The 27,675-nt window shown below is 44.9% G+C and overlaps 2 long non-coding RNA genes across 2 annotated transcripts in view; both read left to right on the forward strand.

Annotated features, from left to right (window-relative positions):
* The window catches only part of LOC117047504, a 30,633-nt gene extending 18,817 nt beyond the window's left edge, over positions 1-11,816 (forward strand). The window contains exon 3 of the long non-coding RNA XR_004426689.1: positions 11,396-11,816. This is a non-coding gene — a long non-coding RNA (uncharacterized LOC117047504). The remainder of the gene's footprint in view (positions 1-11,395) is intronic.
* Positions 11,817-24,880: 13,064 nt separating this feature from the next.
* LOC117047505 lies at positions 24,881-26,750 on the forward strand. Its single transcript, XR_004426690.1, has 3 exons — positions 24,881-25,601; positions 26,119-26,486; positions 26,644-26,750. It is a non-coding gene; the product is annotated as an uncharacterized LOC117047505 (long non-coding RNA).
* Positions 26,751-27,675: the final 925 nt, after the last annotated feature.

A 27,675-nucleotide genomic window follows, 5' to 3' on the forward strand; every position in this document is an offset into this window, starting at 1 on the left:
AGCTCTCCAAAAGACTTCCTCCGGCTATGACATCATCGGGCTTACTTCGGTGTAAGCGGTCTGAGGTCTGCAGACCACACAGCCTCATTAAATCAATGGAGCAATATGGGCTCAGCCCCTAATTCTCTCTGGCCCTGATAAATTCAGCAGAAGATTGGAGATGGGGTTCCTCCGGTTGGGACTCCTGGGGCGCTGTTTCACCCGGGGGGGCTTGGCCAGTTATTTCAAGGACACTGAGCAACGGGATTACTCCCACAGAGTCCATTTGCAGAAACGTATTGGTGTGTGTGTGTTCAGAGATTCTTCTTTCTTTCTTTTTCCTTTTCAAAAAAAAAATCTCTTATCTGTAACAAGATGTATAAATATCATCAAAGGAAAGAAGCCCTGTAACTCTTGGGAGAAGCAAAGAGGAAGCATAAGCGGCTTTTTCGCCTGATGATTTGTAGCTCGGCGAGGGGCTCGGCGAGCAAACACCCTGCAGGTGCAAGCTGTAACATCGCCATCCGGACTTTTAATGTAGATTACTCTGCAACTTGTTTGATCGGTCCTTTGAACCCCCTTTACAATTGCCTGTGACGAAACGCCAGGCTGGTTCTCCCCCCCTCCCTCCTCTCTCTTTCTTTGAATAAGGCCTTGAGGGTAAGTCCTCAGGGCTTTGAAAGATTTCCAGTCCCCCCCTCCTTTTTTAAAGTTAGATTAACTCCCCCAACCCAAACTCTGCTCAACTTTAGAACCTAGGTCCGTCTGTCACTTTTGAGTCTTCAAAGGGCATATTTTCAAGCGAAGATCGTTCCTCAGCCTGCAACTTTATTTAAGCCCCAAAAACTTTCCTCTCTTAAGACCCCTTCCTCGCCCTTGGTCAAAATTAACCCCATCCCAAATGCATTTCAATGGAGCTAAAGCCTACACTAATTTCAATACAAAATAAAAAATAAAAAAATTCCTTCCGGTAGCACCTTTGAGACCAACTAAGTTTGTTCTTGGTATGAGCTTTCGTGTGCATGCACACTTCTTCAGATACATGTATAAATATGTATCTGGTATGATATGTTCTTGGTATGAGCTTTCGCATGCACACGAAAGCTCATACCAAGAACAAACTTAGTTGGTCTCTAAGGTGCTACTGGAAGGACTTTTTTATTTTTTATTTTGTTTTGACTATGGCAGACCAACACGGCTACCTACCTGTAACTGGAACTAATTTCAATGCAATTGATTTCCATATAAGTACACTTATCACTGGGGAATAAGGGCACAAACACTAGTATATGAAGGCTGCAGCTTTGGGGAAGAGGAACAACCCTTGAACTCAGTGGGGCGCACTTCAGAATCAGCATACGTAGGATCGGGCTGCGACACTACAATGGACGGCTGGAGAACCTTTTGTGGGTCTATTTCACATGCAAAATTCTCATGTAAGAGTGAATTTGGGTTGTAGCCTCTAGCCGCTAGGGATACTGGGAGACCCCATCTTTACTTAGACCACAAGAAGAAACTGTATAGAAGGAACCTTTCCTTCGTGAGGGAATGTGTCCTATCCACAATGCAGGATTACGTATTTGGATAAAAGCTGCTGCGTTTGGGTGTTTATTTGGAAACAAGTTCCCTTGGAATAAACGGGCCGTGACGCTTGCTCAGATGGGGCTACTTGCACCTGAACATTTTTTTTACCTGGGAAACGAAGTTGGGTTGGAGGACAGCTTCCAGATACACAAGTGCCTTCTATTCCTAAACCGACTACGTGGAAGTAACACGCTGCAGTCATAACGGATGTGGGGGCAGCAGGTGCAATCATAGAGTTAGGCGCCACAACCTTCTTCTTGTTGTTGTTGCTGCTGCTACATGCACAGTACTGTCTCTTTCTCTGTAGTCAGCTTCATGTCACCGCCTTAAATGAGCTTTTACTTCACATGGTACTTACGTAGTGCATTCAGACATTTCTCCAACCCCATTGCATGTTGGCTTCCAGGAGCTGTAGGTAGCGTGAGATCACTTATTTTAATGAAAACGGAGTTAATTTTCTTCAAGTACTTGTGGACCAAATTTTAACATAGGAAGCATGTACGGGATATAACATGTATCGCAATCCACAAGCCATTCACACTGCAGTGTTCGTATTTAAGTGGATTTGATGTCCACGGGACTAAATTCGAATCCACAACCAGATTAGTTAGGAATCGGCATCTGCTTGGGAATCGAAACCGGAAGGTCCTTATTGTGCTATATAAGTCATTTTAAGCTGTTGTCCTGGTTTTAAATTTATTTCGTCCCACTAAGGTAAATCTGCTAAAAATGTAAAAACTTCTGTTTAATTCTGTCGAGCCCCTCCCCCACCCAGACCCATTCGTTGCTGTGAGACAAGCGGGTGTCTTGGGGCACCACCGACTCCGGAATGAAACGCAGGAGTTAAGTCAGACTGTAGGGCTAACGCCGAGTGCGTAATGCCAGTTTTTACAAGTTGATGGAGGCTAAACTGAAATAAACTGCAAACACAGCATGATCCACAAAGCTATTTAGGCTGAAGGATTTGGGATTCAACCTATAGAGATTGCGACCCTATTGAACACATGGATGTGGCAGCAACAGGGAACTTCCGGTGGCATCGAAGTTACGTTTTACTCGGAGGAGACCCCTTGAAGTTGATGACGCTCACTTGCTCATGTTCATTAATTTCAGTGGGTCTACTCGGAGTAAAACAGCAGAATCCCACTTGCATAGTCGAATCCAGTGTAGTGTATGATCCCGGTGCCAGCTCACTTTCATTCATAGGAGCCAACTCCTAGGGACCGTGGGGGCTTCGGCCCCCACAATAAAGTATTTGCGGGGGCCGGGCCCCCACAAAGTTGATGGGCATTCCCATTCAAATGAGGTGTGTGCACTGCGTCATGTGATCGATTACGTGGGTGCGGCTTACTTGGGCCCCCACAATATTTTATTCAAGTTGGCACCCCTGCTTAAATTCAATGACGTCATCACAACTGGGAGAAAAGTAACTCAGACATTAGTCTGAATAAAAAGGTACGTTTCACTGTGTGACTCGTGGAGCAAGGGACCTCTGCATCCTTACTCGATCGAAAGCCCCACAGATTTCATGGGGGCTGGAACTGGTGTGTGTAAAATTGCCGCATTCTGTCTTCTTGATGTTTCCCGGGACTAAGGGAGGTGTGGCCGACTGAAGGGTGAGGCTGCGATCTCAGGTGTGCTTACCCAGAACTAAGCCACTTAGATCAGTGAACACGGACAGGATCGGGTTAGATTTTTATAGCCGGGACGTTCGTAGCAACAAAATCGAAGGAATGTTGCCACATAAAGCTACGCAAGAGGAACAGCAGGGCTTCAGGAAGCCTGGAATGCCCCGTCCTCTCTTCTGCCCGAGGAGCTGACTGCGCCCCACCCCTTCAGATTTGCTTGATCCGGCTTACCAGCCCCCTCCCCCCAATAACCATTGAACTCTTTGCCCCTTCCAAACTTGCACAAGCGGCGCTTTGTTTCCATCAAAATAAACTCGGGCGAATCAATCTCTCCCTATCAAACCAGGGATTTGAATTAAAGGCCCATTGGGGACACTTGAGGCGACAAAGGGTTACACATAAATAAATGCCACATTTGCCTATTGCAAAAAGTTTATCTCTGGCCCTTTCTGGCGCACAACAGGGGGAAGCCGGGGGCGGGGAGATGGACCCTCGTTTATTATCCAGCTGTAGGCAGAATGGAAGGAGACCCTCCTCCCACTTTCCTCTATTTGGTCAACAGCAACCGTCTTTGTTCGCCAGATCTCTTCCCCAATTTTAAACTTCACTTGTCCATCCCACGTTTGTTTGTTAATGACGCGATTACCATCTGGCTCGTCCTACTTTCCAGAAGATATAAATCTTCGCCTCTCCCCTTCCCCCATTACTCTCCATCCCCCCCTCTTTAAAAAAAAAAGTTTAATTCTCTTCCCCCTCCCGCCTCCGCCGCCCATTATCGTTTAAGTACTACTATAGCCAGAAGAAAAATGCGCTCTCAAGGCTGCGAATTCTTCAGTATGGTCTCAAGTCGGGGCCAAGTAATGTCACCACCTGCCCCTATAAAGGAGTCTGCCAATTTCACATCCAAACCAAAACGACGCCAAAGAAACAACTCTCAGCACCGCCCTGGAGGATTTTTTCAGTACCCCTCCCCCCGTGTGATCTAAGACTCTGTGGGATTCCGGTTGAGGAAAGAAACGGAGCAGGTAGTGTGCAGCGATGGCACTTCACTCGTTCGAATCCGGTTATAGTGGGATTAATCACAGGACCGTAGAATTGCAGCTCTGGAAGGCACACCCAGGGTCATCTAGTCCAGCCACCTTGCAATGCAGCAATCACATCTAAAGGATTATTGACAGGTGTTCATCCACCCTCTGATGTTTACACTTCAGTTCCTTTCTCCATCCCTCCACCCCGGATTCTGCCCTTTCCAACCTATTGGGAAGCAGATTCCAGGATGCCTAGGGATACGAATCCTTCAGTTATCCCCCAAAGTTCTCCGTGATGCGCTTCTCAGGCCACATGTTCCCCTTTTGGGGCTACTTCCTTTAAGCGAGGACACTGGGTGCACCTTTCCTCCAGGCATGATCCGACAAAGTTTGAGCTTCCCCCGGCCTTTTCTAAACTAAGGCAAGTGTGTGCTTTTAGAGAATAAAAGGGTTGGGGCGGGGGAAGCGAGCGAGCGAGGGAGAAGTTGGCTTGTGTCGCGGTTCCACAATGACCAGTTTATTCACTGCCTCCAACCCGAGTGAAAGAAAAGGCCAGGAAGGAACCTAATCTCCCAGCAGCCCCCGAGGAAGTCCAACCATTTCAATTCAAAACTACCAAGGCTAGGATCCGAAGGGGTTTACTCTGGAAGAAAAGTTCCGTGGGGTTTCCGCCGGGTTTCATTCCGAATCAATCCGGCGGTGTTAAATTTGAAACAGAATGCGCTTCTGTTTAACAGGGTTCATGGGCGTAGCCAGGATTTTTGTTGAGGGTGGGGGGCAGGACTTGGTTAGGGGGGAGCAGGACTTTTGTTAGGGGGCAGAACCGACGTGATTGGTCGGCCAGTTAAGTATTTATATTGTTTTACTTGATCTTAGGGGGGGCAGCAACTGCCTCCCCCTTGGCTACGCCCATGACAGGATTACTGCATTGCAAGGCAGGCTTTGTGGAGTATATCGCCCCTCTACCACCACCCCGCTTTCTCTGTCAGGCTTCTGCGCTAGATTCCTCTACAATCTGCTGCAAAGACACCCCCCCTCCTTGCCACAGCCGCCGCTCCATCGTCCCCTTGTGTAAGCACTGTCAGAAATAAGTTAGGATAATATGCACTAAATATTATTATTTCCATGCTGAGTGGCTGATGGGTAAGAGAGAATCTCCCTCCTCCCACTGTTTCCCCAAAGAGCAGCCAAAGAAAAGAAAGCAGCCCTTTGAGAATTCAAGGAATAAACGCGAGGATTGTGCAGGCACGCGCACATACGCACGCGCGCACATATATACCCCAGCCTCCTCCACAATTCATCTGATATAAATAATTAAGAAAACGCACTCACTTCAGTCTGCGTTTCTAACGGTGTGACCCAGCTAGGGAAAGGGAGCCCTTAAGCAGTGATTAATTAATGTAACACTGGAGTAAGCTGTTTCCTTGCAAAGGATGCTTCTTTTACTGCGTGCAAATACCCCCTCATAGATTATAAAGTAAATGTCGAGCTCAACTTTCCCTAAAACCAGAGCATGTAAGCTTTGGAATTACACAGAATTCTTTTCGGAGGGGAATGGGAGATGCGAAGAGAAAGAACTGCTAATGACAAAGGCACATCTTTTAGGCACTCCAGGAAAAGAGTGGAGGCAAATCCCCCCAAAAGTTCTCTTCAATGGGCAGCAGACTTAGCTAGTTGCCTGCTTGTGTTATCATCTGTCTGAACTGACACAAAACACTCATTTGAGAAATAGCTGCCTTTTCCTTTTCCACTGACAAAGAATGCTGAGTAACTCAAAAGTCTGCATATTCCCTGGGCAAAAGCAATCAGTCACGCTGTTGTAAACAACCCAGTTCACCGCTATACAGAACTGATTATAAAATAAATGTCATACTGTCTTTTATTGGTGCAAGTTCATGTAAACTTTAGTGTTACCACTGATTTGCTTTTCTTCAAAAAGGTGAAGGAATTGATGTCTAAATGCATACGATTTCTCCAAACATAATACCTAATTGGGAAGATGCCATGGACCGGCTAGTCTGAAGGCTGGCGGCAGATTCTCAATAAAGAGGCAAATACACTCTGCACATGCTCAAATGATCATATTATTTCCCAGCTTCCCGGGACTAGCGTTTGCTTATTAATATAGCGGCACCCGTCTGCATGATTTATTTTATTTTATTTTTACAAAAAAGGAAAGGACATGTCCATTACAGTAAAAAATAAAATAAAATAAAATAAAATTGAGACGACGGGGGGCGGGGTTGGGCCTGAAATTTGATATAGGAGGACGCCCAAGAAAGGCGGAGGAAATTGAGGCAGGAATTATTATTATTATTATTATTATTATTCAATGAAACTTGGAGTACCTGCTGAAAGGTAGGTCCCCACCCCATGCCAACACGATTAAGGCCAGGGTGAGACCCTCCCTTCTGGAACCAACAAGTCAAAAACGCTTTGTGCATATTTTGTTTCTTTAAGTGTGAGATAGATAGATAGATAGATATGTCCTCTGAGTTGTTCATAACAAATTGCGGAGGTCCCCAACTTCCAGGAGGGTGCACTTTTAATCACTAATCATTAAAATAGTTATGTTAAATATACTCAATTACATGCATGACTTCCTCCACCCCACCCCCGACGGGTCTTTCTATTCTCCCAGCTGCTCCCGTATTCCTTGACTATAGACACCAGAGGAGCGGCGGGGGTAGGGTTGGGACACCCTCGATTATAGCGAATCTATACATTTCTGGGGATTTCATCAGCCTAATTAAGGCTTTCCGTGTGGTCCACGGACCTGAATGGGTCTTTTACTATTTACTTTGAGCCAGGAGGGGAGAGAGAGTGGTGGAATGCAGCCGAAGAGGGAGGGAGGGAACGAGGGTGCGGGGCTTGGAATTATCTTTCCGATGTTGACCCGGAGAGGTAGCTAGCTGTCTCTGTAGGTGTGTCAATTTAGTGTTAAAGTAGGGAAAATAGCAGGGGGAGAAAAATAAACCAAACCGGAAATAATTCCAAACAAACAGAGACACAAACACCAAGCGGGAGTCAGCGATAATCGCCTGGAGAAGGCATATAAGGAGGGCGATGCAACCTCTCCGAGGATTTTAGTCCGGTGTCTAACAAGCGAATCGGGCCGTGGGAAAACACTATTTACAGATTGATCCAGGCGGAATAATGGAAAAGTTGCAAGCGGGCGACCAAAGTTGTCGCCATAACTCCTCAACTATGGGCCTCCTTGGTTTCTTTAAGCGATTCTGAGTGGCCGAGCTACTCTGGATTCACTGCGATGGGACGGGTGGTGTCTTTTGACATTTTAAAAACAAAATCTATTTCAGTAAATCCATTTTAGTAGAGAGTATCAAAACTTCGAGGGTTGTCCGTCTAGATAGGAAAACACAGACAATCCCTAATCTGTCTGATGCATAAGGGATCTTATGGGAGCTTTTCCCTTATCATAGCTGTCAACTTTTCCCTTTTCTTGCGAGGAATTCTATTCGGAATAAGGAAATTTCCCTTTTTTAAAAAAGGGAAAAGTTGACAGCTATGATAAGGGAAAAGCTCTCAGGGAGAGCTGTTCCTAGAGATCAATCTATCCCATAATGTTTGGCATGTATTTCTATTTGGTTTTATTTACCCTGGAGCCAGATCTGGATTCTGCTTCAGGTTGATCGATTAGCAGACTGACGTGGCAATAAAAGGAAATTTTCGTTCCTGTTTATGAAGATGCTATCTCTCTATCCGCCCGAGGTATTCTTTACAGAGATAGCTACAATATACGTGTTTTTATACGAAGATAATTATCTTCTAATCAGTCTCTCTCTAATCTCGCCGACATCCCGATCCAAAACGCAGTTTACACGGCAGCAAACCCCGCTGATTTCAAGATAATCTCCTGGCAATTAACTGGCATTTAGGAGATCAGATATCCTAACTTGGAACATTCAAATAAATAGTCGGAGAATAGACTGTCAATAATCAGAGAATAAAAATAAGAGCAGGAAACAGATTTGCACTTTGTGCAATTCCTGCCTTCACAAAAGATGGACATAATAGAATGTGTGAGAGAGATTCAGTTGATCGTCCATTTATTCAGACAGACAGAATTATATTAGCCTTGCAGATTTTCTGTGAAAGGACTTTCCTTTGGAAATTCTCCTGCCCAGTATAGGCCCACTGAAATAAACGCTAGTTGCGCAAAATGCATTCAAGGGGGCAGAAGATCTTTCTATCTAGATTCTGCCATAAATCTTTGGGATATTGCCTAGATTAATTTGTTATTTTTTTATAAAAAAATATACCGTTTATACAACACTCTTGCTTTTGTCAAAAGTATTTTCCTCTCCTGCTCAAACACAGGTCAGTCCAACGAAAAGAGCCCCACCACCACACATGCAATATTAGAATTTAAGCCGATTTATGCCCAAATCTTACAAACCTTTTACTTGCAAGAAAACCCCACTGAGAACCAACAGGCTGGTTTCTCAAGGAAATGTCTTTAAGCGCTCACTGATTTGGGGGTAGATGGAGAAAGAAGACCAACCAGATAAATCCTTCCGCTTCACCATCATAGCTTCACCATCAAGGCTGACAGAGTGGATTAAGTTTTTCCACTCCCCCTACTTTTTAACTTTAATGCGCAAAAGTATATATATTTTTTTTCAAAAGAAACGGTCTGAAATGTTGCCATCTATTTGCCCCCGGCCTGTTTAAATAAGAGCCTCCAAAGGAAAAAGAGGCGAAAATGCTAGTTGCGGCTTTCAGAGACACCTGTTGTGGAGAGGGGAAGAGAAAGATCGGCGGCTAAAACGGTGATCCTAAACGCCTTTAGCTGAAATTAACTTTTACTGAAATCAAGGAGCTTCCTTCCACAGGAAACGTTGTGTTTAGGGTCTGGTTGTCAAATAATTCGGTCAGATAAGCTAGTCGAGAGGAAAAGAGACGGGGGGAGCTGGGAGAGGGACGGGAAAATGTCCCCGTAGGGAAATAATATTTTATTCCTTTGGGAACTTGTTGATACGGGCGGGGTGTTCTTTCCTCCCGCCCCGCCCGGGCCAACCAGTTCTCCTGCCCCGTACTGGGCGAGTGTGGCTGGCTTCCTTGCAAAGGGAAGACCTGAGATCCGAAACCAAATAACCATTTGGGATCTATAGGGATTTCTTGCTAATTTGGCTAGCACAGCCGTCGGTGGGAAAATTGTGGGGAAACCCAGCCAGATGGACGAGGTATAAATAATAAATTATTATTATTATTTCCCATCTTTACAGAAAATTTAGCCCTTTAGGGTGACGGGAATGAGAAACAAGCGAGCACCAGAATCCTTTAAATAGAGGCGAGGCAGAAGAGATCAGGGTGCATATTTCAATCTCTTTTTCTGAATTAATTGCCTGAACTGGAGTGGGATCCGAATCTATTAAAAGTACCGGGGGGTGGGATCTGCTTTGATCAGCAAATTTCAGATAAAATGCTTATCTACAAAGCAGTGGACAGCGCTTAATACTTGAATAGCAAGTTTGTAGATAGACCTCCAATCCTATTCAACAGAAGCACTTGAATTATAACTGAGTCATAGTCAACGGGATATAGTGCTGTAGAAACGTGTTTAGAATTGGCCTGTATGGACGCAGTTCTACAAACGGTACTGCTGCTGAAGTCAGTCCCACTTCTTTTCAAGGAAAAATCCGATCCTAAATATGTCAATAGGGAACTTGTGGTACTTTCTTCCTAGTTAAGAAGGCCACAATCCCGCGCGCCTTTACTTGAGACTCAATGGGGTTGATCTTCTGCGTAAATACGCATAGGACTGATAGGAATAATTAGGCAGAGGCGTTGGCTATAAATGTGTTTAGGCTACTTGGAAGTTACAACCGTTAAATCCAATGAAGCCTACTTCCAAGTAAGCGTGGTTAGGAACCCAGATATCTGAAATAACTAGAATCATAGAATTGTGGAGTTGGAAGGAACCCCAAGGGTCATCTAGTCCAACCTCCTAGATCATACATGACAGATGACCATCCTTCTATAGGTGAAATAAGCCAAGAACCTCGGAGCAACTCAGGAGCAATGCTCCCGTCATTTATCCAGGGTGCCCTTGAAATGTATGGTGAAGTTTTTGTATGGGGTGTCCCAGTGCAAGGCTGCAACTCTGAACACACTTATTAGGGAGTAAATCCCCACCAAACTCGATAAATACGCTCAAAATTCAACTGTACATACCTCTCCCATGCAAGTGCACAGATTTAAGTAGCATGTGAACAGGCAGCCTTATGTGTGACCCAAACCGTCAAAGTATGGCAAAGGGGCGGGTCTTTCCTGTGCTATTTTGTGTGTGTGTGTGATAATAGATGCGCCATAGTTGTGCGAAACTTTTATGTGCTCCTAAAGCCCCCGGTGTTTTTCGTGACCCGTGAATCCTTCTAGACCTAAGTGTCAGCTGCCTAAGAACTGGCCGTGATGATGCTCCAAGGAAAAGCGAAGCGAAGCGGCGAGAGAGAGAGAAAGAGGAGGGAGGGGAGTTCTCAGGGCATTGAAATCTGGGGAGACTGAGTCGTCTTTGCCCAGAATAGTAAGTAAGGCAAGTTCACACGACGATCGAGTAACCGAGAGAACAAGAGGCCCATTTTAATCAGGTGGTTATCTCTCTCCGAGGTGGAGATCAGAGCTCCGTCCCTCCTGGCCCTGCCATTGTGTCCCCCCTGCTGGAAATGACAGCTCCTTCAGAAATAAGCAACTTTGTCCCTGGATGGGATTTCACCTCTCTTGCACTACACATGTCCCCATTGTCATTTTACAGCTCTGGCGAATCCTCTAAATTATAGAAGGGTCTAAGCTCGGCCTCATTAAATCCCTCTTTTTCTTTTTTTGTAGGGGGGGAGGGGGGGAAGAGCCTCAGAGCCTCAAGGTTGGCAGAGTATATTACTGTAAGCCGAGGGAGAGACTTGAATCTTATCCAGATGGGGATTGAAGGAGCTGTGGTACTTAAGAACACTCTTCCGCGCGCTCGTGGACGTGAGTGCACACAACCCCCAGTCGCCTGATTAGTTTTCCTATATGTTATACAGTATATATATAATGCGCGCATGCGCGTGCGCGCACACACACTTCTGGACAGTTCTAATCTGATAAACGCGCAACAGTTTCCCTCTGTCAGAATCAAAGGATCAACTGCAACGCAATTTCTTCATTCTTTCCCTTCAGGTTCCTATTGTTCAGGCAACACTCAAATAAAGATATGATCAAATGAAGCTGCAGTTCCACCAAAGGGAAGCTGCCCTTTCATCTGACAGAGTTTCCTAATTTGAAGTTAAAAAGGGAAGTGCAGCCATGTATCCTTTGCAAGATTTCTCTTCAGGCACAACGTGCTTGGATCCTTTAAAAAAATATTAATATGAGGGTATTTCATATTTATTTGGAGCTTTAGCCTCCTCAGCCCATCCATCCAGAAAACACAGCAGGGAAACGCTAAACTGACGAACAATATAAGAGACATTCGGTCCCTTCCCCTCCATGTGACGCGAGAGACAAAGATTGTGCCACCGGTGGCAACTCAGGATAAGTCGACGCCTCCTTTGCAACATCAAGTGACAGCCAGCACGCGTGAAAGGACCGTCTTAGATCAAACACCACACATAACTTCAAAACGCAATGGTTGTATTTTTTTCTTCTTCTATTGAGTCAGTCAGTCAGTGATGCGACGCTGGGGCAGAGCTCCTGCGCATGGATGTGTGAAACCTCTCGGGCTCGGCCTTTGGCGAGTCTCCCGCAGAAAGGACGGAAGGAAGCACTGATCCAAGGTTCTAATGGAGCTCACGGCGGGCGTCTTTAAGAAGCCAGCCTTAGACAAGTGCATAATAGTAGGACCCCTCAATCAGATATTTTAAGCCCCGGCGTCTAATCATTTTTAGTGCTATATAGGAGCATTTGACACTTTGTCGGGAAAATACTCAACAGATCCAGCGCAGATGCTGAACTATTGGGGAAATACCCTCCCGTGAGCAGCCCACCCTCCTTCAGGAGAACGTTGCCTTCTGCTCTATGGAGCAGAACTATTATCCAATAGTTGTAACTCCCAGCATCCGCATTAGCCAATCCAGTCCCGGAAGTCCCTTCCCCGACCAATCAGAAACTCGGCTTTCCTGGCAGCCTTCTTTTCTAGCCCCGGGTTCACTTCGTTTTTCATAAATTTATCATCGAACACGGGTGCTTTTAAATATTCAGAGAACAACAACAGCCAGGTGCCCGCTGAACGCTGCGCATTAACTATGAATTAACTAAGATCCCTTTCCACAAGCTAACCGGATCACGATTTCAAAGGCAGCAACCTTACACCGAAGCTGAAACATTCCCTTGCTAAGCCCTATACATGAACACGCTATTGCCGGTTTCTTATTCAAAATAAAGTTCAGAAAAAAGTCACTGCAGGTGACGTTGACAAATCATCCAAGAGTCATTAGCTCAAATCCAAATATTTTCGCATCTCTCCAACAATATTTATTCTGGAAGTTTAAAGTCGGCGGAACTTATTACGAAGTAGATTGATTGGGCGCTGCACATTTACTCTCTTGAAGGCCCACTGATTTTTAGCTAAGGCTTCGGTTTAATTCAATTGTAGGTCAAGCGGTCAGCGTCTCCCCTAAATCTTGGGACCGGGGGCAAGGCTAAAACCAACGGGAACTACACCTCCACATTCTTTAAAGAATTTCTCCACTACTTCGCAGGGTTTTTATACCTTTAACTGCTGCGTGACAGAGATAAATCCAACAGGTGCAGACTTCACTACTGTAGCTCTAGCGTTGTTTAAAAAAACTAAGCCATAGAATCTCTGCTCTTTTGCAAATGGTGGTTATATGTTCCCCCCTGGACTGATGCGCAAGGTGGGGAGTTGCATCTTATTTTAACACGCCCCCATGAGGTCCTTTTTACACACACGTTCCTGGAAGCTCCGTCTACTGGATCACTGGTTCTAGGATCCAGGTGTGGCCCACGGACTGCTTCGATCCTTAGGAATCTTCTTTGACTTTGTTCTTGTAACTGTGTTAGAATCACAGCCTTACTTGGAAGTAAGTTCCATCAGAATCACTTCCGAGAACATGCATTTGCCATTGCGAGAGAAGGAGGAGGGGGAGGATCAGTTTTTATTTTAAGTGGTGGTCTCACAATACTCCCCGTTGAACTTTCTGTCCAGGTTGCCAAACCATTTGGAGATGCAAGCAGCTCTCCAGCCTTCGGCATGGAATTGAATCGAGACGTATTGGAGATGGCCTGGAGAACAGTGGGGCAGGATGACAACAGCAAACTGTTGGCGGTAAGGGATCAGCTCTCTCTCCCCCTCACCCTCTTCCCCAAATCGTGGAGCTGAAAATGTGCGCCCGAGGGAGAGGAATCTGAACAAAAGTGCCAAACAGGAGCCCTTCAGACTCCTGGGTTGCTGCCGCCACCCACCCACTCCTCTGGCCCCCGCCCCTCTCTTCCCTCGCATCGTCTTAGTAGCCCAGGCTGCCCATCCTCAAACTCGAAGGTGCCAAATCACGTTACTGCTGGCGTCGGAAGCCCCTTTCGGATCCGTGACAGCTGAGCTCTTCTTATCGATTATGTGACAGAGCGCTTCATCGGCGCAGCCCCAGAAGCTCCCGTTTGGACAAGGAAGCCTCCCAGAGAAGCGACTTCACTTCCTGTAGGCCCTGGAACCTGATCGATCAGATTTTAATGCGGAGAGACACTCCCGAGCCGGTCGCCGAACGGGTCCAGGCTGCGCCTGCTTCCCGCCTAACCTGGCCAGACAACCGCCTTGAAGCAAGAGGTCAAGGCGAGCAGGCGCCCGGAAAGACAAAAACCGTCTCGACTAAGCGCTGCCCAGGGGGTGTGGGTGGGGAGGCTGTAGGACCAATCGGGACCCCATAGGTGTGAAGGGGAATATTCTCTGTGGCTTGAGTGGGCCTGGGCACCACCCATAATACGCGTCCCCGAGGGCTGAAGATGGTTGCGCAGGCCTCAGTCGCCTACAAGGTGGCATTGGCCATATTTTGAGAGCAGGCTGGCGCTGGCTGCTCCATTCGATAAGGTTGATGCGGAAATAAATCTCATCTCCTAGCATCTAATCCAGGCATAGGCAAACTCGTCCCTCCAGATGTTTTGGGACTACAACTCGCATCATCCCTTGCTAACGGGAACAGTGGTCAGGGATGATGGGAATTGTAGTCCCAAAACATCTGGAGAGTCGAGTTTGCCTATGCCTGATCTAATCGCACCCCAGCAATTGGTTTCCAGTAACATTCCGAAGAGCAGCGCATCTGAGCAGGAAGGCTGCTTTTCTGGAACTTGCCTTTTCCAAGCCTGATAAGTTTCTAAGGTTTGTATGAGGCCTGTTCCCGCATCACACTGAACACAGATGCAAGTGGTCTGTAGACACGTACAAGTATTTGTGTGAAAGAACGCTCAGTTGTTGATCTGTAGGGTTCCGCTCTTGTGTCCACATGTACACAGACTATGCACTCTTTAACGTTACGTGTGAATCGCTGTACACGTGTGGAGCTCAGCTCAATGACTTATATCCGGTTGATACATTCGCTGAAGGGAACCTGTGGGCATCCCTGTGCGCAGGTGTGCTTCTGCCTGTCCCTTTCCATAGGATGGGCAGACAGAGGGACCAAGCACTCGCAATGGCTCTCTCCTCCTTGCTCTACAGCAGGGGTGGCCAACTCCCAAGAGACTGGGATCTACTCACAGAGTTAAAAACTGGCAGTGATCTACCCCTTTTGGGGGGGTTCAGGTCAAAGTTGTTGAGTTTTTTCAGAGAGGAGGTAAAATGTTGGGGTTTTTTTAGGTGAGCTACAATTGTTTAGCTTCTTTGGGGGGAGCCAATGATCTACCAGTGATCTACCGCAGATGTCCAGTGATCTACCGGTAGATCACAATCTACCTGTTGGACATGCCTGCTCTACAGTATCTTGTTTCTCAAGGCCTTCCTGGCGATACCGCGGACAAGATGGACGGAGGAAGATTTCAGCTAGATAATGGGACATGGGTTGACAAATATGATTGAGAAAATGGGACACACACCTGCACGCACTTTTAAAAAGAGTTGCGAAAAGCAGGCGAAACCCTATAAGTCCCTGGGGTGGGGACTCACAATCCACTGACTAGGGCCAAGCAAAGTCGAAGCGAGTTGTTTCAGGACTGCAGGACATTCCGAGTTGGTGTTAAACAAGGAATTGACTTACAACAGTCCCGGCAAAGCGAAAAGCTTAGATGGCCAGCCGCTTTTGCAGCAGAATCCTGAACTACACCTTATTGCAAGCCATAGCTCCTTCAGGTGTATTTAAGACCTCGGCTTTAAGATGCTAACATGTCCGGCCTACGTTTGCTGAGCTGGTTGGGTTCCAGTCTCGTGGGGTTTGTTCCCGAGTAAATATAGGGAAGATTCGTGTATAGGATTATGGCGTCATTTTTGTCTAACGCCCTATTCGCGTGTGTGTGAGAGAAGAAGGGAGAGAGAGCTATATTCTGTGTCGCAGCCTGAAGCATCCATATACAAGCGCTTATTATTTCCAAAGAAGTTTCGTTGACTCAGTAAGATCTTCTTCTAATGCAATAGCATTTAGAAAAGGGCGTAAAGGACGTGCAAAACTGCCTTTCCTATCCTTCTGGATAAACATGGCGTGTGGCATTAGCGATGTTATACAACACGTGTGTTCGCATACGAATTGTTTGTGCACTTGCACGTTTTACGTTTCATCCGTGTTCCACTCACGTCGCGGAATTGCTAAATATGCTTTTTAACTCCTTAGTAAGGCGCTTTAGGAGGGATCGCACCCTTCGGGACAGAGAATCGGTGACACTTGGATCCTAAATCCTATACAGTACTCTTAAAAGCAATTCAATTATTTCAGTGAAACTGTAATGGGCATAGGGAGGGAGGGAGGGAGGGTGTGTGTGTGTGTGTGTGTGTGTGTGTGTGTGTGTCTTGTTAATTCTGCTCAGAGTACACCCACGACTAACTTAAACCCATTAATTTCAGGGAGGTCTTCTCCGAGCATGACTTTTAGGGTTGCTTCTGTCGGCTGGCATCCTTACCCATCAGACAGTCCCCGAGCTCAGCTGGGGCTTCCTCGGCCCCCTCCAGCTTGGGAGGGAAGTGCCCGGAGTCTGCTTTGCAGCGCCAACTCCCTGGGGCTGGAAGGGAGAGCCTCTCCCACCTCTCTCCTCCCTCCAACACGTGTCCCCAATGATATTATACCTCTGCGCAGATTTTCACTGTAAACCCATCTTGCTTGAAAAGCCGGGGGCTCAAACGAAACAAATAAGCAGTCAACCAAGCTGAGAGTCGACTCCTAACCCTAAACACAACGGCGTGGGGACTTTTTCGCTGCTCCTTTTCGTTTGCGCAGAACTGACCCGATTGCTTTTTTGTTTAAAAAGCGTATTTCCACACTTCCGCGCTCTGCTACAAGGTGACCAGCTTTAGGATGTTACGAATCACCTGCTTGTTAGTCAACAAGAAATTTGAGGGAGGGGAGGGGAGTGACCCACCCCAATTAAAAAGCGATTCGTTACCCAAAGGAAGCCCGCAGCCAGCCTCTCTCCGTTTCCCCCCACACTGAAGGCAGAGCCCCGACATTTTAAAAATGATTTTAATTAAGGTTGATGAGAAGACCAGATCTGCCTATGAGGTGAGGCCATTAATCCGGCTTCTGGAGCCGGGGGCTCCCCCGCAGAAGGTCTCCAAGTGGGGTGCGCCCCCCTGCCTGCCCGCCGCCTTCTCCTTCTCCTTTCCAGCAGAGGTTTCATTACTTGCCGTTAGTGCCTGAAAACAATGAAGGATGTCGAACTGGGCTTTTATTGATTATTTGTCACCCTGTATTTGTCAGTTTCAATCACTTTCCCCCCCTGAAGTTTTACTTACGGGCACTTGAGTTTTCGGATTAGCGCAGCTCTGAGGATTGAAGGGAGGGGGTTGCAATTATCCTCTGGCCTGCTTCCCCCTCCCGAGAGAACAGGAGAGTGGTGAGAAACAAGGGGAGGGGAATCGAGGTAGGCGCAGGCATTAATGTACAGAAGCGTTAATCGGTCCTCACTCAAAAGCGGAGGATTGCGGAGCCGAAAGGAGTTTGACCCTGCCTTGAAAAAATAATACCCAAGCGCGACCAAGAGGCGTTTGCTACTTTGCCCAGCGACTGGTCAGTTTATTCTCTGTAGCCCTACAGGGCATTACTCAGTATGGTTTTCTCTCAGGGCCTGTTTGGCTCTAGTGTCTAGGTTTTGATCACGCCTTCAGTTGCCTGTATATCTTTCAAAAGTGGGAGACTTTGGAACTGGGAGGTTAAGTGGCCCCATGAAAACAAATGCTTGAGGCCCCCTTATCCCGTGCAGGGGTGCCAATTTAAGGTTACCAGATTTTTTTCAATGAATCCTGGGACACTTAAGGTTACCAGATTTTTTTCAATGAATCCTGGGACACTTTTCAACTTCAATGGATTTTGTATGGGGACTGATTTGTAATTCTGGGGACTGTCCCTGGGAAATTGAGACATCCGGTAACCTTATGCCAACTTGAATTAAATATTGGGGAGGCCCAGGTAAGCCCCACCCTGCAGAATCAATCACAAGATGCAACACATGCACACCATTCAAATAGCAATGGCTTTCAACTTGGGGGGTGGGTGGTGGTCCTGGCCCAATCAAATATTTTATGGGTGTGTGTGAAGGGACCTTGGCCCCTAGGAGTTGGTTCCTATGACCCCCACGCTTGGCAAATCATACAAAAACCCTTTCCAAAGAGTTTATTCTATAAATGCATGAACAACTGTATGCGTGTCCACTGAAAAGTGAGCGCCACTCAGTGAGTCTTACTTCCGGGTAAAGGTGTATAGGTTTGCAGTGTCAGGAAACTGCCTTCACATGAAAAATAAAAATTGTCCTTGGGATGGCTACTATTAATATCATCAGCATTAGCATAATTAGTAGTAGTAGTAATTCTAGTAGTTCTAGTTCTGCCACATAAGAATATAAAGTGTTACTCTCCTGTAGTTTGCAATTGGATCAAATCCAGTTTGTTTAAGTGATTCCTCCTCACCCCCTGGGGGAGGTGGAAGAGAGAGATAATTTCATGCTCTTGAGAAATTTGCCAACAAACCAGTCTCTGACTGTGTTGGAAAGTAAGCCCCTCTATTCATTAGGACATTCCCCCAGGTAAATGTATAACTGTATACCAGGGATGCAGCCCTCTAGCTGTATACCAGGGATGCGGCCCTCTAGATATTGCTGGACTGCGGCTCCCATCACCATTGGCCAGGTTGGCTGGGGCTGATGGGAACTGAAGTTCAGCAACACCCAGCAGACCATAGGTTCCCCAACCCAAAGCAAGTCTGCAGCTCTTTCTAAGGACGCTGGATAGTAAGGCCTATTAAATACAGCAGGTAGTATTTCCAAGGATTGGGTTGGATTTAAAGTTGGATTCAAAGTGAAAGCATTCTGATTCACAGCGCACATAGGTCCAATTCTTGAAAGAAGTTTTAGTCCCCAAATGGCACTAAATTGTTTTCAAAATCTACATAATCTGAACTAGTTTGAGCTGAGTTGCCAGGAAAGTCATGTATAATCCAGTAAATTTGATTTAATTCTGTTGTAGATGCTGCTGCTCTGTGGGTTGGCATCAGCACAGCTAACTCAGGTCAGTTCCAATGTTTGTACTATGCTGTTAGGCTACCTGAGCCAACATAGTTTTCAGAAAAAAATCATTGAGAGTATATATCATTGTAATGTGAGTTTGGATGAGATTTCATTGCAGTCTGATCTCAAATTCCCATAGATTTCCATGAGAGACAGAAGCAAGTTTTATTTTGAAATCTTTAAGATAATATTTTGGTTTTCTTTTATGTTGCTTTGACTATATACTCTATATTTGACTTTCTTCAGTTTGTTTTATTTATGTTTTATTGAATTAATATGCTGTAAACCACTTTGAGTTTTTTTCTTAAAAATATAAAGCAGTATAGAAGTTATATATATATATGATGTTGTTCAGTCGTGTCCGACTCTTCGTGACCCCATGGACCAGAGCACGCCAGGCACTCCTGTCTTCCACTGCCTCCTGCAGTTCGGTCAAACTCATGTTGGTAGCTTCGAGAACACTGTCCAACCATCTCGTCCTCTGTTGTCCCCTTCTCCTTGTGCCCTCAATCTTTCCCAGCATCAGGGTCTTTTCCAGGGAGTCTTCTCTTCTCATGAGGTGGCCAAAGCTTATTTATTATTGAATTTATATACCTGCAAGTCCCAGGGAGGCTCACAGCTCAAACTTCAGGGCCCCTAATACCAGAGGGGCTCCATAAGTAACTTTAGTCCACATTGCTTTTTTTCTAAAGCTTTAAATAGAGCATTATGCATATATATAATATTTCCCTCATTTCCCCTCATTCTGCTCCTCATAACTTGAAAACCATAAGGCATAGGAATTTTTTGTTCACACCAGTGACTTTGACACGTGGGATAATCCAGTACAACATTTCAAATCAAAATCTGAGATGCAATAGTTAAATTTCTTTTTTAAATGGTGGTGATCTGTCATGCCTAGACACTCAGATCCAGTGCTGAGGGCCTTCTGGTGGTTCCCTTACTGCGAGAAGCCAAGCTAGAGGGAACCAGGCAGAGGGCCTTCTCAGTAATGGCGCCCTCCCTGTGGAACGCCCTCCCATCAGATGTCAAAGAGATAAACAACTATCTGATGTTTAGAAGACCATCTGAAGGCAGCCCTGTTTAGGGAAGTTTTTAAATGACTGTTTTAATGTATTTTTAATCTTTTTTGGAAGCCGCCCACAGTGGCTGGGGAAACCCAGCCAGAAGGGCAGGGTAATAATAATAATAATAATAATAATAATAATAATAATAATAATAGAACAACCCCATTGAAGAAGATAACAGTGGTTACCCAGAACTTGTTGCTGGTTATGAAGGGGTCCGCATAACAATTCAGGTTCCCCAAAATGTGGGTCCGCCACTGGTTGCAGCCTCATGAAGTACAAACAGTAGGGGGCCACCCGCTGCCCCCCTTCCCCACAACCAATGCCCCTCTTTCTATCTCCCCTTCTCCAAAGATTGCTTCCATTCTTTTTCTTGATGTTGTGCCTGAGATGATGCTAGCATCTTGTGTGGATGCGAAAGGCAAGCTTGTATAATAGCCCCGGGAGTTGGCAGGGAGCCTATCTTGTACAGTAGTACTTCATTTGATGTACGGTATTTCATGGCACAGTAAGCTAAGAGACAAGTGAACACCAAGAGGCCTGTAATATGGGCTTTAATTACAGCTGAGAGGGTTCTCCAGGCTGATTAGCAAGAGGAGGGTGAAAAAATCAATTGCAGGCATCCCTGTCACAATGTGCAAATAAAAATTAAAAAGCACACCATTTATGAGGGCAAACATATTATTGTTGTTTTTAATCACAGGGAGGGTATTGAGGTTAAAAATACTATACCACACAAATAAGCCATGCAATTATGGGGACAAGCTGCCACCTTCTTCCAAGAGACTATGTATTAGACCAGGCTTTGCCAACCTGCTGGCTGGGGCTTATGGGGGGGCACCAGGTTGGTGAAGCCTGTATTAGCCAAAAAAATTCAAGACTGACTCACTCACTTCACACACATATATCACAACCGCTGGCAGAATAACCCATGCAAGCCAGATCACAATGGGACAATTCATGACATCATAGTGCTTACACACACTTCAACAGATGGGATGTTGACTCACAAATCCCTGTGAATCCTTTCACTTGTGTCCACATCAGGACACCGTGGAAATATTCTGAAAAAAATCTTTAGTAAATGTGGTATAGATGATTATTGACTCCTGTACTGTAGTTGCTAATCTCACGATTTAAAAAAAAAACAAACCATCCTGTTTGGTCCTCAACCCTGTTCCCCATCTGTACCTTGCCTAGGGATTCATGGCAATGCAAATAAAACCTGACTCATTCTTTCTCAGGAATTGGGATGAAGTGCTGGAATCTGAGTAATATTCAAGTGAATTCCTGACCTTGCTTTTTGTTTTTGTTTTTTGTTCCATTTAATTGGTTCTTGAACACTTGGAATATTAAGATTTGAAATTTTCTTTATGTGTGTAGCAGAAGTTAAGAACCTGTGTGGTTGCAGTAGTTAGTGAAAATTATGCATGGCATGGAGAAAATGCTTAAAGAGTAGTTTTCCAGCCTCTCTCATAGTATTAGAACAATGAAGCTGAAAGTTGGAAGGTTCAGGATTGACAAATGGAAGTACTTAATCACACATCTCACAGTTGAATTATGGAATTTGAATTAGGATATAAGTGGCTACTAGCCAATCAGAGGCAGTAATATTTATGAATACCAGTTGCAAGAAACCAGAAGAGGAAAGAGTTCTATTGGGATGCCATAACACTATGCATTTGAGTACTCAGCTGTTCCTTCCCCCTTTGGAACCTCTCGTCTACTGCACTACCACTCATTTGGGGTCAGTAGGGAAAAGTTGGCCAAGTTTGGGCAAAGGAGATTCACCACCTGATCAGTGCTTGGATTAATGTGTGTGGGGAAAATGGTCAGTCCTTAAGAAAGCCCACAAACTCCACTCCCAGAAGCTATGAAAAACAGTAGTTATGGGGACATCACAAAGATGATTTGTGGGCTCCTGTAACTTAAGCACTCCATCATACCCATTCCTGCTGCTTCTCTTGATGTGGTCTTCAGTCCTCATCCAACAGGGAACAGTGGGGTGGCTGCAGACATACAGTATATCCTTGCTGATTTTGGTTGACCAGCGTAGACCCTTGCAAATTTTGGCTTGTTTTGGCATATGTTTGGTTTTTCAGGTCACATTCACCCTCTGCTCCATCCTACCCATCAGCACATGAGGAAAGAGAGAGTTTTGAATTTAGTTTTGGAATATTGTCTTCTATTTACTGGATGGCCCTAGAAATGATTCTCATTGATGTATGCCCACAAACATGTTTGGAGCAAAAGGGTCATCTATACAACATGCTTGGTGGTGGTCTATTTCCACTTCTGAAGTACAAAATGTATTATAATGTGAGGTGGCATTGCTCATGCCAGAGGTGTGCAGGTCAAGATATAATGACTTGCCTAAAACCATCCAGTATGAATGCTTATTTTTTATATTATTAATCCATTGAGTATGTCTGCTTTTATTTAGAATCCTGCAGGGGTCTTATGCCTCAGAAGCATGGTAGTGGATTCACAGAGACAATGAACAGGCAGGATGTGGACAATGCAAGCAAGATTTTGCACAAACTTCTTTTGTTCACTTTCTTACCTGGGGGAAAATGAGTATGCTTGCAGGGTTGGTGGCAGGATGGTAAACATTTAGCAGGTGGCAAAAGGAACAGACAAAGGAGAAAATGAGCAGGAGACAAGACTAGTTTTGGCCAGTGTGGGAGCAGATATTGTGAGAATACATCCGAGCTTTTTGCAAAATGTTTCTCCATAGATAGCCATGAAGGGTTTTTGGGTATGGAGGGGAAAAGCTGGTGGCCCTGACTGTAACAAAAGGAAGGCAGGTTAGGACACCTTCCCCCCGTAAACCAAAGCAGGTTGTGGGACAGGGACATGTCACTTCTGAGCCACCAGCCTGTGAATCTTCCCCTCCTATAAGTAACACCAGCACATGCATATTGAGCCTTAGCAGGCAGCAAATGGTGGAATCAATGGAGGTAGGTCTGTGATAGCCTTGGCTTACTCCCATCCCAAGCATAGGTTGAAATTAGATATGGAAGTGAAGTGGAAGCCAGCACTTCTGTGCATCTAATAAATGCAGACAAGAGTCTTCTGACGGTACTGTTTATCACTGTCACAATGTTGTAGACCTAGGAAAATGTGTACTTCTCCAACCTCCCTCTGCTACACAACTATTAATGATTCAGAAGTCCAGTCTTCTTTTCAGCTCTCATTATATCTCTGCATCCTACCAGCATCTGTAACAATGAAAGGCAACACGTAGACCAATAAACAATCAAGGCACTAGTTCATTAAATGTAACAAACAACCCATAATAAGGGACCACATACTTTTTATGTGGTCCTGTATTATGGGTTGTTTGTTACATTTAATGAATTAGTGCCTTGATTGTTTATTGGCCTACCAGCATCCAGCAGATCTCCTCCCCATGAAGTGTGTGACTCAGGAGCTGCAGGCTTTCTTGATGAAATCCCACCGCTTCAGGCTTTTCTGCTTTCAAACTAGACTGAGATTTCATTTCCGGTCTGAGGAGCTCACTGCTCTACCAGCCACAAGGCCTTTTTTTTTTGTAATCTCGCCAAGGGGGTGCTTGGCTGTGGGCAGAAGTCAGCATTTTACCATGTCACCTGGAATGAGTTGGCACCATGGTTCTCATGTGAATCACCAACCCACAGCATGAGTTCATCAGCAACCAGGAAGGGCACGCTCTCGGATGGACAGAGCTGTTCCACAAGAATGTGACAGAAAATGTCAAAAGAAAAGCTTCACTGTCCCAACTGATCACTCAATGAACCCAGTGAGCTGCTACATTCAGTGTTCACTATAACACATCCACCCCTCTCTGAATGACATAATTCTGTTGTAGAGGCCTGAGATTTGGGGCCAGTTTCTGTACAAGGCAGAAGAAGCTGCCTTATAATGTCAGACTAATGGTCCATCTAAGCCAGCATTGTCCACCCTGCCTGGCAAAATTCATAGAAAGGTTGCGGGTGTGGTGTGTTTGGCCTTGATAAACGGAAGACTTGAGGTTGGAGGGGTTCGGAGAAGATCTTTCTTCACCAGTCTCCAATTGCAGCTGCATGTATGTACTTCTGTTTTCAAAGAGAAAGCCAAATGTTGAGAATGTGGACTGGGTGTATCTATTCACATTTCAAATCACGATGTGATTGCTTCAGCTTGCACCAACCTTACAAAAGTGCCCATATGCCATGCATCTGATGAAATGGACTCTAGCTAACAAAAGCTTGCATTGCAATAAATTTGTTGTTGTTGTTCAGTCGTTCAGTCGTGTCCGACTCTTCGTGACCCCATGGACCAGAGCACGCCAGGCACGCCTATCCTTCACTGCCTCTCGCAGTTTGGCCAAACTCATGTTAGTAGCTTCGAGAACACTGTCCAACCATCTCATCCTCTGTCGTCCCCTTCTCCTTGTGCCCTCCATCTTTCCCAACATCAGGGTCTTTTCCAGGGAGTCTTCTCTTCTCATGAGGTGGCCAAAGTACTGGAGCCTCAACTTCAGGATCTGTCCTTCTAGTGAGCACTCAGGGCTGATTTCTTTAAGGATGGATATGTTTGATCTTCTTGCAGTCCATGGGACTCTCAAGAGTCTCCTCCAGCACCATAATTCAAAAGCATCAATTCTTCGGCGATCAGCCTTCTTTCTAAATTTGTTAGTCTTCTTAAAAGTTATTTTTTATTGCAAATTCATTCATCTTTAAGTTGCCTCCTTAACATTGTTGCTGCAGCTGGCTAACATGGCTATCTACCGGGAACCTGATCCAGGCATGCCAATCTTCTGCTGGACACAATCCAGCCTTGGATGCTTTGCAGAGGCATGGGATTCATGTCTTGGATTGTGAACTGAGTTGCGAGGATTCTGAATTCTGCATCATGGCCATTTGCTATGTGCACTGATTGGCCCAAAGTAAACATGACAAATAGGCCTCCATGGTCCCTTCCAACTCTAAAATTCTATGAATCTATGCTTGAATTTAAAGTTCAGTTAGCTTACTGCAATGTGGATTGGTCTGACGCAAAGAGCAAAAGGACTCCTTTTGAACGCACTCTTGCACATTGGAAGTTAAAGCCTCAACATTCAGACTATTCTTAACAATTTTGCTTAGAGATTGTTGTCTTCTTATAACAATATATCTCTACAGCTATTGTTTTGCAGAATATTCTTCTTATTGCCTCCTCTACCCATACTTTTTTGGTTTTTTCCCATTTCCATTAGCCTCTTGAACTTATTTTCTTGATTAAATATAATTAGCTCATTGATTCATTTTTATGTATTTGATATTCTGCTGTACTCCATTATTCCCATTGTTCACTCTTTCACCAAAACATTATTTGATATATCTTGTCATATAAGGGTGATTTTGCAGTACTGTGTTAGTTCCTAAATAAAGAATTGAGGGGCAGGGAGAGAATCCTGAAGAGGTCTCTTACGGAGGCTACATGACTCATTGAACCACTTTTCTCTCTGTTTAATTTCCAGACACCAAGAAACTTTATGAACTTAGTTCTGTGAAGAGACTCAAAATCCCACTGAATTCAGTGAGATTTATTATGAGAACGCATGCTTAGGGTTGCTCCTCATATCATTTGGAGCACTTGCTAAGGCACACAAACTTTCTTTTCGACTTTGCTTACATCCAGTAATTGACACCCTTTCCTGAAAGCCAGTAGGTACCTCTACTCCTGTGCATGCAGCTATCATTTTATAGTATAATATTTACTTTGGATAATTTTAAGAAGGAGACAATTAGCATTTATACCAGACAGGATTTTTTCTTTTTTCTTTCCTTTTTTAAAAATTGTGTTTATATCGGACCATTTAAAAAAGGAGAAGCCAATAAAATTTTGATGTGTGGGCTTTTAGTTGTTGCTGTTGGTGGTGAAATTATTGGTTGGACTGTATTTACATGCTTGGCTCTGGTTTTTAACCAGCACATCTTGAAATAGCTGTTGTGGTGGAAGAGGCAATGCCACTTGTTCTAAGCACTGCTCCTCACTTTTAATGGGAAACTCAAAACATCTTTTTTATATTAATTGTCTTCTTGATGTTAGAATTTTGAACTTAATGGCAGAGCAGACAGCACAAAAGCAAACAATTAAAACATTTTATGTATTTGATCTCTGATAGGCATCTCTGCAAGATAGAATTTAACATTTTTCTTCTTAATTCCGCCCCCCTTCCAGTAAGAAGGATCAGCTTGGAGTGCCCAGTCGCCGTGGTAACTGCCAGAAAAATTCTCCAGAAGTTTGAAGAGGTCAGCTAACAGGGTCAACAACTCTGGCCTCTTTCTGAGCTGGGGGCAGGCAGGCCCCATCCTGCTGGCAGAATGTTCGCCAAGGCCTAACCCTGGGAGGTGGGCCATTCCAGCTCTGATATAATTTTTTGAGTCAGTTCACGGCCTGGACTCTCCAGGTGGCCTCCAAATCGATGGTGACCTCTTGACCCTGTCTAACGTCGGCATCGCATCCAACCTAAGGAAGGATTTAGGCAGGAATGACAGCTTTCCACTGAGTGTTATTGGGGACAGTACAACAGTTTGGGAAGCAAGGAGGTAGGTATGAGGAGACCAGGTCATTAAAAGCATATTAAAAAACAATTGCAGTGGGTTGAGATGGGGCCGGGGGTGGGGCGGGAGGAACAATCCTTGTTAGTGGTTACTTTCTGGTTAGCATTTATTTATTGTTTTGTTTGTTTGTAAATCTTTGCAGAGGGCTGCTTCCATCCTTGTCTTCAGATCTTGCTTTTAACATTAAGGACATCCTGGATTTTTGGTGTAGAAAGGGGGCTTTTCCTTTGTGCCAAGTCAAACTCGTTTTGCATCACATGTACCGGTAAATAACAGATGGGTAAATAAAATGGATAGATTCAAAACACAATAGTCATTTTCCTTCACAGTCTATGTATCTTCCTAGAATTGCTAAAAATGTATGTATTAAAATGCCTCTTCTGCTTTTCTTGCCAGGAATAGTCCAGGAATTGTTAAAGAAAGTTCTTTATTCAAAAGAGTAACTTTTGAATATATGCAACCATCCTGAGATTTAACAAAACATTAAGGGCATAGTCCAGCCAAAGGTAAGCACATTCTAATCCCATTGATTTTCCTGGGACTGACAAGTGCTTAACTTTGTTTGGATTGTGCCCAAGTAAACAGGTGCTTAAAAAAATTAAGACAAGGAAATTACATGGTATGCAAAAAATGCTCTGGAATGAAGGTGAGCTAGTTTAACTGGCTTGTTCCACTTCTGCTTTGTAAAACAAATAGTTAAGCACACATTTGATTCCATGGGATCCAGTTCTAATGTGGGGAAGAAATGTAATCTGCACAAGATAACAAATATTCATAGGTAATTTTATGTAAGTGTTTATCAGTGCCAGGAGTTTGCTAACAAATCAGTTGAACTCTGAATTCCTTAGCAAGTGGATTCTTGTTCAGCTTTATTTACAAAAATAGATCCAATGCTACACCATTACTCATGTAGTCCTCATGTATAGAGACACTCTTGCCACAGAGCAAGGTGAGAAGGATACTTCAGGCAGTAGAGTGTGGGCACCGGGAAGAATGGGAGGGAGAGCTAACCCATGTGCTATGCACACCCAGCCAAGGAAGGCAAATGCATGCGGCTAGTTAATACTTTATTGACAAAAGCACGCACACTTCTAGTGCCTACATAGCTATTTTCCAGGTCCGTGCCTGATGGAGCATTTGACACAACAGTGGGACCATGCCCCCCCAGGTTTAT

This window comes from Lacerta agilis, chromosome 5 (assembly GCF_009819535.1).
Source record: "Lacerta agilis isolate rLacAgi1 chromosome 5, rLacAgi1.pri, whole genome shotgun sequence".
In the NCBI taxonomy this organism is placed as follows: Eukaryota; Metazoa; Chordata; class Lepidosauria; order Squamata; family Lacertidae; genus Lacerta; species Lacerta agilis.